Source organism: Hippopotamus amphibius, chromosome 9 (assembly GCF_030028045.1).
Source record: "Hippopotamus amphibius kiboko isolate mHipAmp2 chromosome 9, mHipAmp2.hap2, whole genome shotgun sequence".
Lineage (NCBI taxonomy): Eukaryota > Metazoa > Chordata > Mammalia > Artiodactyla > Hippopotamidae > Hippopotamus > Hippopotamus amphibius.
In genome coordinates, this window is record NC_080194.1 from 127,263,395 (window position 1) to 127,276,160 (window position 12,766).

The 12,766-nt window shown below is 45.6% G+C and overlaps 1 protein-coding gene across 7 annotated transcripts in view; it reads left to right on the forward strand.

Annotated features, from left to right (window-relative positions):
* RBFOX1 (RNA binding fox-1 homolog 1) overlaps positions 1 to 12,766 on the forward strand; it is a 386,334-nt gene that overhangs the window by 214,048 nt on the left and 159,520 nt on the right. The gene's annotated exons all lie outside the window — the stretch shown is intronic.

Consider the following 12,766-nt stretch of genomic DNA (forward strand, 5'->3'; position numbering starts at 1 on the left):
CTCTCCCAAAGGGTGGGAAAAATGAAGAAGCCACTGGGTTCGGGGTGAGGGCACTCAGGAGAGATGCTCCTGATTCTGTGAGATTCACCCATCCTGACCTTGCCAAGGGAAATGGGAATCAGGAAACATGGGCTTCTGACCTGACTTTCTTACCCAGACCCTTATCCTTGACCCTACCTCAGGAATGATGTTTGGGATTAATAGAGAGAGCCAGAGACAAGCCAGATACACCCCCGCCCCAGTGCAGATTTCCAGTTGGATGCAGAGCCTTTAGAAACTGCATTGGAAAACAGTTCCAGATAAATTAATTTCTGTGATGCATAATGCATGAGGGGAAATCCATGAGGTGGTATTTTTAAACAATGGAAATGAGAGAATCTGCCTTTTGGGCACTGATCCCAATTGCATTTAGTGCAGAAAACATTTATCAACACCTACTGTGTGCCAGGTCCTTGCTGGGAAACAGAGATGAATCAGACATTGTCTGTGCCCAGGAAGAGTGAGAAACCAACGGAGGCACGGCTGAGCCTTCAGCACTGCCTTAGACCTTGAGATGGGGTACCAGGGGGACCCGTGAGTACCCCATCCTAGCAGGGGGAACAAGGGGATCTGAGGGTGAGAGGCTACTGAGGAAGGGGCTCCCTGCCTGTGGTTTCAATTGGATGGTTTTCTTCCACTTGTCCTTTTCCCCATCAATAAGATCCTTGTTTTAAACCTTCTGCCCTCCAGCACCTTTGAAACCAGGACCCACCAATAAGGATACGACTTCCCCAAAACCCACCTAGAAGCTTCCCAAGTCTTTGGGCATCTTGTCATCACGAGCATCACTTGAGTTTTCTGAGAATAGTACCACCTTCACTATGTTCCAGGGTTGCTGTAAGTGGAGGGTAGAGACAATGTATAGAAGCCTCTATCACAATATGTGATACTTATGCATTGGAGGGGGTTACTGTGATGACGGGGTTCACAACAATAATCTTGAAAACGATGATCCTTTGGAGAGGCGTGTCCTCTGTGTTTCTCCTTTAATTCAACATGGTAGCCGTCGCTGCTACTATTGTTACTCTTCCTTTGATGACCGCTGTGATGAGGACTGCAACTACCCCGACTCTACAGTTACTGCTTTTCCTACGTATCCAGTTGCTGTTGTTATTGGTTTGATGGTAGAACATTTATTCGCAATTATTTGTTGAGCGCTTACTATATAACAGGCACTGGGGATTCAGGGACAGGCAAAAACAGACATGGTTTCTGCCCTCAGGGTGACTATTTTCCTGTAGGAGAGAGAGAGATGGAAGCAAGTGAACAATATGATGAAATAATTACACATTGTAATGTTTGCTTTGGTGCCACGTGGCCACCTAACAAGCCACCTCCCAAAATAGGGACTTAAAATTACCATCGTTTTATTTGCTCACGTGTCTGTGCTTCCGGAGTTTGGGTCAGGCTCAGCTGGACAGGTCAGTTGGGTTCATTCCCTCGTATTCCACTGGTGGCTGGGCTGGGCAGGAAGATCCAAAGTTTCTCTTAGATGTCTGGACCTTGGTGATTGTCTGTATGGCATGGCCCCTCTCTACTTGACTACCTTGGGCATCCTCATGGCTTGGTGGTCGCTGGTTAAGCAGACTTCTTAGATAAGCATCCTCATGGCATGAAAACACTGACATGGTGGCTGGATTTCGAAAGGGAGGGGATCCAGGAATGGACGTGTAAGCTGCATATCTCCTAAAGCTCAGCCTTGACTTTTGCGCCATGGCCCTTTCTGCCCAGTCTATTGGCTACAGTCAGCCTACATCCAAGCAGAGGGGAAGAGACTCACTTCTGATCAGGAGGCGTGGCAAAGAGGGTGCAACCCTCTTCCATCCACCACGTCTTTGGAAATACACACATAGGAAGTTGAGAAAGGAAAAGGATGGAGAGACACAATGTCCTGGAAGCCTTCTCAGAGGAGGTGACAGTTAAGCTGTGTTGTGAGGGATGAGGAGACAATAGGAACAGCATTCCAGGAGGAGGGAAGAACATATGCAAAGCCACATGCTGCCTCGCTCTGAATGCCCAGGGCAGCCTTTTTTTCCTCACTTGGAGGTAGCAGTAACAGAGCACAAAGAGTGTGCTTTTGGACATCTGAGAAGCCTGGGTGAAATCCTGTTCTTGTTGCTTTTTAGCTGTGTGATCTGAGACAAGAGATAACATGCATAAATCCAATCACTTCAGTAGAGACTCCATAAATGGCGATTTTCCCCCATGTGTATTTTCAAGTGGGATCACTCAAAGTACCATACTTAAATTGATGACCTGTAGTCATCCAAAAGTTGGAGCCACTGGACATTGGTGGCCAGGGCGAGGTGAGATGCAGGGATGAGGATGCAGCCACAGAGGACCAAACAGAGCATCCTATTGCCAGGTGCACCAGGTCCATGATGTCACTGGGCTTTCAGCCACAAAGGACCAAACAGAGCATCCTGTTGCCAAGTGCACCAAGTTCATGATGTCACTGGGCTTTCTGCCTCTGCCCTCCCCGTACAGCTTCAGGTGGAGACTGGGGGAATGAATGGTGGGTGAGGACTCTTTCTCAGAATGGTAAGCATGTAGCATATAGAGAGATAGGGACAAGATGGTAGCTCCTTCCCTACATTGGCTTATTATCTCTTTTATAGAGAAGACAGCCCTTTGGAGCTAAGCATTGGATTCAAATCCCAATAGTACCACTTCTTCACTGCATGACTTGGGGAGAAGTGTTTAATCTCACTACGCTCTAAAGCATGGAAGACACCCCATCAACTGCAGCTGCTACTACTTCCGATAACATCATCTATGCCATTACTGTTACTACAGTGTAGATTTGTGATTGTGGTCAGCACTTGGCGAGACAGGTGTCGCCTTTGCGGTGATTCTTCTAACCTCCATCTCCTGTTCTCAATGCTCATTTTGTCAATTTAGAGCAACCCTATGTATTATAACCCAACCTTGGCATGTTGCTTCATCTCTGGAGGACGCGTTTAGGTCTATGCCTGTAGGAATTGTTTCGTACCTCGAGGTACTTTAAGATGAGGCAGCCTGGCTCCACGTGGGTGGTGTGGTTAAAAGAGTGGGCGCCCGGGAGACTGCAGATTCTGCCACTTGCTACCCCTACAGGACTTGGCAACTGTGGTGTGTTATTTATCATAAACTATAAAATTAGGGCAATTAAAGTACTTCTCGAAAAGAGTAGTGAAAATGACCTAAGTCAGTGATTGCAAAGGTCTTCAGTGAGAGCAGGCGTGTAGGATATATTCAATAACCCTCAGTTGCTTCTTTCTCTGCCGTCTCTTTGGTTGTTGTTGTGGACACAAAAGACAGATATAAACCTGCTCATGGTAGCCATGGCCTCATCTGGTCTGCTGTTAGGACTTAGGCTTGTTTTTTCCTGAAAGTCTTATGGGGCAGAGCAGTAGTTAAATGTCTGTGAGATACTTTACAGAAGCGACCTCCTGGAGCCTTCCCAGGCTCTGTGTTAGGCTGGTAGGAATGTTTCCATCTTGCAGATTAAAAAACTGAGTTTCAGAGAAGCCTCATGACTTGCCCCCAGGCCCAGGCTCCTCGTGTGACCAAGGCTGGATTCACACCCAATGCCGTTTACCTCTGCAGACCCTCTACGTGCAGCCCCTGCTGGCTCTGAGGGGTCTTCATCTTGGAGACTCGGGTTAATTCTGTGGGTTGATGGGCTCCATCTCTCAGAGGGTCTGTATTGAGAGACATTCCATCCCACCTGGCCCAAGGCCCAGGGTGGTTTTGTTTAGGAGAAGCCCCGTACCTGGAAATCCAAGGTTCCAGGATTCATCCAAGCCCCTTTCCACCCCCTACTGCTGTGCCAACCCTGAGTGGAAAGGTAATTCACCCTAATTACCCAGAATCCATACATAAGGACAAGTGCAAAGAACTCTACCTGAGGTTCAGAACTAAGTGTTGCCGCAACATCTCCAGAGGTAAATTCCCGCAGAAAGAAGAGTTAATCGCTGACAGGTCTAAATTCAAATGAAAGGCGCAGGTCTGCCTGGCATGTTTCCCAGTTTAGCTCGTGAAGGACCCCTCCTGATGGGAGGTTCCCACCTCCTGGCGTCATATCACCCTCATCAAATGATACTGTTAGTGTTTGCTTTATGTTGGTTGTGTCTTCTTGTTTTATTGTATTTTTGTCTTGTATCTTACTTAGAATCAAGTGCTCCCAGTCATTATCAATAGGAAATGCATCTCAATTTGCTATGAAAATCCTGTTCATTCCAGCAAGAGTGTCTCAGATACTATGGTATTAATCGAGGTTTGGGGTTTGCCCTTTAATCGTTTTCTGACATAGAGGTTCAGTGATGGATTTTCTGGAATACTTTAAAGGGTTGGCCCTTTGGAATGGGAGAACATGGGCTGTGTGGTCCAAGCAGCTGTGCTCTCCTCACTAACCACTTGAATCTGGCATTCTGTCTCCGTCTCAGTTTCTTTATCCGGCAGAACCCTGTTGGCTGCCGTGAGGATTGCGTGGAATAATATGCATGATCCTGGGTGCTGATGGAATCTTCCAGGGCACTCATAGAGTCGGTGCTGGCAAAGATATTTTGGGTGAACAGAAGCCCCATTTCCCAGGAAATCGAGACCCAACAGCAGTGGGAGGTTTAACCCCCCTTTCTCAGTAATTGATAGAACAATCATAAAATCAATAAGGATGTAGAAGATTAGGACAAGAGGATTACCACTGTTTTTCATGCATGTATATAGAATGCTTAATCAGCACCTTCCAACTACAAATTTTTTCGGTTGATCATATTTTAAGCCACAGGCAGTCTCAAATTTCAAAACATTGAAACCATATTATGTTTTTTGATCACAATGTACACTTAAATTTTAGTGTCCCTAAGGGACACTGTAGTTGCTTGAGGTCAGAGACCAGGACTGGCCAGTATCTAAGGTTCTCCTTCTCTCAGGACCTGAACTGGAGGGACTGTGGGCATTGAGGGCTTCCTCGGGGATGCCTCTGAGCTACTTAGAGCAGCAGTTCACATCTAGAAGTGGCAGATGAGATTTCAAATTAAATGTCGCAAAGGCTGAAACCCAAACTTTCTGAACCTGAACCCAGCTCCATCCCCATGAGGTAGACAGCCCAGGGAGGTATACACTACTGGCCAAAGAGGAGTTCAAATCCTCCCTTTTAAATATCTAGGCAAGCAACAAATATCTTCTGATTGAGGGACCTATGACAAAGACAGACTTGGAGGATGTAACTTAGGGCAGAAGAAGGCATAAGGCAGACGGGTCACTTTTTCCCAGCTTCCCACCACATCTCCCCTCCTGGATTGCAGATCATCCAGGTAAGCCGATCAGATTTCAAAAGGCTTGTAAGCACAGAGGAGGTAGTTGGGGAACAGGGACAAAATAAAACAGAGAAAAAAAGGGGAGGCGTGAAGGGGGAGGGAAGGAGAGAGATTGGCGCAGAGAGAGAGAAAGAGAGGCTGGGCTCACCCAATAATTTTTGTCTTCTTTAAAAAGACAAAAAAAAAAAAAAAAAAACAAGCGGCAGAGAATTCAATGACATCACTACTGCAGATGCTGACAGTGGAGGCTCAGTGACTCTGCCTGCTATAGGCTGCGTCCCAGTGAATGTCCCAGGTTCTGACAATCATAGAGGCACTGGTCCTTCCTCTGGAATAAGTGATTAGGCATTGCGCTGCTGCAGCATCCCTTCCCCTACTGTTCTTGCACCAGCTGTGCCTTGGAGTCACCCAGGGATGGTGTTTAAGTGCCACATCCTCTGAGCTACTGGATCTGCACTTGGGAGGCCTGGGTAGGAGGCCAGTGGGAATCTAGTTTTAACACACTCCCTGGGTGAGTCCTAAGCAGCCCGCTGACACATCACTTCCCACAAGGGGTTAAGAACCAGTGTTGAGTGCTAATCTCACTGCTTACATACTGGAGAGTGTCAGACGACAGGAGAAATTTAGGATCTAATGTAAAATACAAGATTCTTTTTATGGACCAGCTCCTGACAATGATAAGGGTGAGGCCGGCAGTTTCTGTAGCCAAGAACCCATCAAATGCCAGACATTCTCACTTGTATCACCCAATCTCAAAAGCCCCTGGATAAAGCTATCTTTTCCTTTTTCAAATGAGACAACTGAATCTCAGAGAGGTTAAATGGTCCACGGGACCCCGGTAACACAGCTTGTTCAAGGTAGCCTTGTGCACATTGAAATCGAGAAGCACTTCTGAAGGATTTAACAACCATAATTTACAGGGTACCTGATATTTGCCAGGCTGTATCTATGTGTTCGAAATTCCTTATTTCCATTTTTCTTCTCAATGACTCTATAGAGCGGGAGAGAATCCCCTCAATCTATGGAGGAGGAAAGTGGAGACCAAAAAAGCCTGAAGTGGACCCAAAATTGTCTCCTAAGACTCGGCTCTGAGTTGCTATGTTAAGTGTCTCACCTCCGTCCTTTGGGGGTAGAAGTTGCTTGCTTATGACTGCTGTAGGGGGATAACGACTAAGGGGAAGTGGGTTTTGGAGTAAGACCAACACATGTCCAAACACTTGCTAGCTGCTTTGCCCAGTTTGCAAAATGATCTTAATACTGTTTATTAAGTTGAACAGTGCCTGCCCCAAAATTCATGTCCACTAGGAACCTCACAATGTGACCTTGTTTGTATATAGAGTCTTTGCAGATATTATTAGTTAAGTTAAATGAGGTCATACTGGATTAGAGTGGACCCTAAGTCCAATGACTGGCATCCTTATAAGAGGTGGACATACACATGGGGAAGAAGTACATAGAGTTACAGAGGCAGAGACTGGGGTGATGCAGCGGCCAGCTAGGGAATGCCAAGGATTGCCAGGAGCTACCAGGATCTAGGAAGAGGCAGGGAAGAATTCTCCCTTAGAGTGTCTGGAGGGAGCATGGCTCAGCTAACACCTTAATTTTGATCCTCTGGCCTTGGGAATTGTGAGAGAATACATGTGCATTGTTTTAGCTTCCCAATTTGTTATGGCAGCCCTAGGAAATGAATGCATACAAGGTATTTATTTCTTGAATTTGTTTGCTTTATAGCACTTATTGCAACTTGCAATCCTTTTCTTTATTAGTTGACTTACTTAGGCTGCTTCATCGGCCACCCTGGAAGATCAGTCCCCTGGTGCATTCTGTTCAGCATCCCTGTTTCTCTGATGTTTTGCTTAAATTAGGTGCTCAGGAAGAAGGGCTGAGTGATTGCATGAATGAATGAATGAATGAATGAATGAATAGGGTTGTCGTGAGGATGAAGCAGGGTAATATGCTGAAATTGCATCAGTATTTGGCCAAGAATCTGAAAGCTGTTATGATTATCAGTCGAGGCAGGGATTGTGTTTTTCCTAGACCCCCTCTGTCTGCCTTGCTGAGAGCCGAGGGGAACTTAAGGAGCTACATGCGTAAGAGAACATAAGGAAAGCAAAGGTTGTTTCTGCAGCAACTGACAAGATGAGAGCCCCTCGCCTTCCCCTTCTCGATCAGCAGTTTCCCTTGGAGAAAGGAAGCCCACCCGTGAGAGAGGCAGGATCCAGGCAGTGGGGGTGGGGGGATGGGGAGGCAGTGTTTGCAGCCCCCTGACCCCCTTGCTTGCAGCCAGGCCCCCGCCTTTCCCCTCTGTGGGAAGCTTTGATCTCACCTCCCTGTCCAGCAGACACACATTAGTCGATAATTCTGGGAGACATCAAAACCCTGGCGCTAGCCCCTCCACCCCCTGCAGCCTCTAGGAGCTGTGAGCCATATTAATGGGCTCTGGACAGGCCTGTTCTCTATCCTGGGGTTTGGGGTGCTGCTGCTACCCGTTTAAGTCACTCCAGCTCTACCTCCACTCCCATCTGCTTCTGACCCAGTGATTTTAGAATTAAACCAAGTGCGCTGAGTGGAGGATCTGACCTTCACAGTGACTTGATTTACCTCTGGCTGCTGTGATTTTTCTTGCCAAATGAAGACAAACAGTGGAGGGGAAGCAACATGGGATGGGGAAGTGGAAAACTTGGCAAAAACAAAAACAAAAACTTGTGTGACCCTCAGCAAGTCACATGTGTCCTCTGAGCCTCTGTCTTGGCATCTGGAAGCAGAGACAGAAATATCAGCCCTGCCTGCCCGACAGGACTGTTTGAGACTCAGATGAGAAATTAGATATGCGCATGCTTTAGAAATCTAGAAGCATTAAAAAAAGAGAAGCAATTATTACCATTATCCTGTGACTCTGAGCTCATTTAGAAGAGAGATCTGTTACTGACCCTGTGTTCTGTGTTGCACATTAAAAAACAAAAAGACTCAATTCCTTTTGACTCTTTAAACTATGCAAATAACTCCTATTCATTATAGAAAAGATAAAAAACCCAAATAAGCAAGTAATAATAATAATAATCACAATTGCTCTGTCTCTTCATGGACCTCCTGGTTGTTTATCCTCTGAGCACTTTTGCAATATGTTACAAATTTTTTTTTAAATAAATAAACATACAAAGATGGTACATGCCATACTGTTTTGTGACTTGCTTTCTAATTAAAAATATCATATATATCTTTCCAAATTGTTTCCTGTATTTTAAGCTTCCTTTTTGTCTCTGATGGCCTCTTGGTGTTTTAGTGCCCGGCATCGTTTTGTTTGGATGTAGTTTATTTAGCCAATCCCTTGTAGTTGGACACTTAGCTTGTTTCCATTTTTCACCATGGCAAATATCACTGTGATGAATTTCCTCTTGCCCAAACCTTTGCACACTTTCATGATTGCTTCTGTAGAAGAAATTCCCAGAAGTAGAACTGCTGGGTCAAAGAGTAAAAATGCACATTTTTTAAGGCTTTTGATAGTCAGACAAAACTAAAAAAAATCACCCTCCAGAAAGATTATACCAATTTAAACTCCCACCAAGATGGCACGGGAGTGCCCTGTTTCCCGAACTCTCGCCAGTACCAAGCATTATCTCAGAGTGATTTAAAACGCCTGAAGAAAGGAGTGATAACGGTTTCTAAACAGCACTAGCTAAAACACAGGCGCTGCATATTGGCTTTCAGCTTGATAAATACTTTCTTATAAGGTCATAAATATCGTTGGTACCAAAGGTTAATGTAGTGTGCAATGCTGTAAAATTCAGCAGGCAACCTGCTAGATCATAATGATGCATTAGCACCTTTCAGTATGAAGTGCGATGACTTACAAAGTCTGTTTGTAAGTGGCCACTAACTCAACAAGTGCATAATTGTGTCGGTTGGCACCACTGTTTCTGCAAACATAATTTATGAAGTGAGCACCTTGCCTTCCTTTAGATGCCGAAAATGCAAAGGAGAAGAGAGAAAAGCCAAGGAGAAAATGATGAGTGGATCTGACTCTGCATTTAATCCGTTTTGCAAGCTAGAGACGCTTAAAAGACCGACATCATTTATGGACAGAAAAATAATGCAAATAATCCTTTTCGTATGTTAGCAGTGAACTTAACCACAAGGACTGGCAGTACTGGAATCAGAAGGGAGGCAGGCATGACCCATAAACATCTGGACCACTGAAAAGCGTGGACTTTTAGAAATTAGACTTTTCAGTGGTTTAGTTCGTGCTTCAAAGTTTTCGATTCAGATACTTTGCTTGCTCCATCTTTTAGGCGCATGGAAACAGGTGTCATGGTTCCTTACTGTTGTTCTGGGGCTGGCTGGTGTGTAGTGGAAACCTGTTACTGCGATGAATGGGTGTGAAGCGTGTGTGTATTTAAAGCGGAAGAGCAATCTGTCCTGGTGAGGACAAAACAGAATGGGTGGCCCCACTGACCACGTGCCTATTTGGTTTTGCTCCTTAGGTGATGGAGCAAATCCCAGGCATCATGGACAAATGTTCCCCATCTTAGCTTTTGCTCATGGTGATGCCTTTGCTCTTGTGGATTTTTGTAGAAGGATACGCTCCATGCAAGGGCAATGAGCTGGACGTTTGCATTTTGAGTAATGTATTCCATTCATTCTCAGTGACTATTCGCCATGTGAATTATTCTGAAACAGGCCAAGGAGGTCTTTACATTCTCCTTTACACATACACACACACACACACACACACACACACACACACACACACACGGCTATTAATTTTTTTTAAGCAACTTTTAAATCTAGTGCTGAGCACTGGTGATATAGAGGTGATAGAAACCTACTCTGTGCCCTAAAGGAACTTAATCCAGTCTGGTGGTTTAGTGGTGTAGACCAGCGTGAATGACAAATGCATTTATGGGAGCTCAAACAAGCGAGGCACAAAAGTTTCATCTCTCCAGTCTTCGTTTCTGCCCACCCGTCTCCCCCACCACCTGATACATCACAGGGAGAGGAGCGTTTCCCTTTGTGGTTTCTTCTGCACTTGACATCCCCAGGTTCACCTCTACCCTCAGTCACCAGCTTGGCTTCGGGCTGGCAGGAAACAGAGGAAATTCCAGGCCTGATGTCACTGGCATGACACAGCTATTCATTCGGAAACTTCTCCGTGGTACATTAATTATTAATGAAGCATTCATGATTCAGAACCGATGTCTCTGGGTTCTAGAAGTATGCTGAACAGGACCCACAAAGATGCTGTCACAACAGAGCTTATCTCCCAGGGGACCAAACACACACTCCAATACTTGCTGGCCTTGATGGTGATGGGGGAGAAACTGACAAGAGCGGCGCTGTGTAATCCAGGGTGGACAGGGAGGATTCTCTGGAGAGCTGACATTTAGGCTGGTGACTAAGGATGAGAAGAATCAGTTTGGCAAACAGTGGAAGGAGGGGGTCCCAGGCCTTGAGATGGGAAAGATCCTGCTGGTGTTGGAGGAGTGAAAGGCTGTAAGGACGTGAAGAAGCAAAGAAGTGCTTGAAATGAAGTTGTAAAGGTGAAGCCTTGCTAGCCAAGCCGGGGGTTCAGATCTAATTTGAAGAGCAAGGGGACTTTTGATGCAGTAAGAGCTCCATTCTCTTGGGTGGACTCCTCCAGAGTCTTTCTTTTTTTTTCCAGCTAGGCTATAGGTTACCCTAAATGCCAGAGTAAACAAGTGGTTTCCCAGACTCCCCTGTTCATGAAGGTTAATTTGGTGACACAAATATCTGCTCCCAGGCTAGGGAGGCTCTTACGATGCCCAGAGGGTGGACTTTATGATCTCAGAGCCCTTGGAATGTTTGCAGCGGCAAAGCCATGTTGTCCCATGGAATGTCTCTTCCATTTTTAATGAGGAGCCTGGAGGCACTGTATAAATAAAACGACCAAATTATTAAATTATCACTCTACAGGGCATCTTATATTAGTCCTAATTAAATGATGCTTTTCATAGTTACAAACAGCGCTCAAAAAAAAAAAAAAAAAAGGATTCCCATGTTTAATCCCAACCTAACAGAACTGGTAAGACTTAGAAATTTCTGCCACATGCACAATGCCCCTAAACTCATTGGAGGGCCCAGATGGTGAGTTTCCAGACATGGCCCTGCATCTTAAAATTCTCAGTAATCCCAGTGATGTCCCTGTTCACCCGAACTCAGACATCTTCATTCATCCAAACCCGGAATATTCATGGGACTTCTGCTTTCAGCTGTGTTGGAGAAACAGGAACTGGGTTTACATTCACACTGTAAGCCACGAGGAAAAAAAGATCAACATATAAGGAACAATGGTTTCACATATTGGACAAGAAAAAGAACGAAGAGAAGAAAAATAAATGACCTGAAGTCTACAGAGGCGAGGCCCCAGCTCACCACATGGAGAGGGCTCCCAGGCTACAGGGCAGGAAGGGGGGACCCAAATAAGGAATATTTAGGGTGCACTTGCTGGGGTCAGCTACTAGATGCTGGGGACACAGTAGCAATTGAGACAGACAAGGTCTGTATCCTGCTGAGCTTACATAATTTGGGGAAATACTAAATAAATGGGGGTAATTTCAGCTACATCAGTGGGATGCCTGAGCAGCTGGCAAGAGTCAATTGTAAGCTTTTCTTCCCAACTCTGCGTTCGGTAACATCATGGTGGTGGCTTAAAAGCATCCAGAATGAGAGTATTTTTACCACAGAAGTTAGAAGGGCTTGGGGTTTTGGAGAGGATCTTTTTTTGTTTGTGTATATGTTTTTGGTTGGGGGTGGGGGGTCTTGCATACCAACATCCTTTCCAGATAGTGTGGCCAGGGAAGGCTCTGTAAGGGAGTGTCATTTCTGTCAAAACATGAGGATAAAGAGCCAGTCGTTCGGAGGAGAACCCCAGGAGGAATGCGCCAGCAGAGGAAAACGCATGTGCAAAGGCCCTGCACCCACATCCTCTACAACTCCATCCATGCTGATATTCAGACAGAGGGCTCCCCCACTCCTATAATCATTTTTTTTTTTTAAATAGAGTTGACAATCTTTTTTCTTTAAATTTATTTTATTTTTTATTTGTTGGCTGTGTTGGGTCCTCATTGCTGCACGTGAGCTTTCTCTAGTTGTAGAGAGCAGGGGCTACTCTTCATTACAGGGTGATGGCTTCCCTTTTTGCAGAGCTTGGACTCTATGCGCTCAGGCTTCACTAGTTGTGGCATGTGGGCTCAATAGTTGTGGCTCGAGGGCTGTAGGGCGCAGGCTCAGTAGTTGTGGCGCACAGAGTTAGTTGCTCCGAGGCATGTGGGATCTTCCTGGACCAGGGATCAAACCCATGTCCCCTGCATTGGCAGGGAGATACTTAACCACTGTGCCACCAGGGAAGCCCTCCCCTATAATCTCTTAATGAGATTTGCATTCCAATTATGTATCAGCCATTTGTCCTC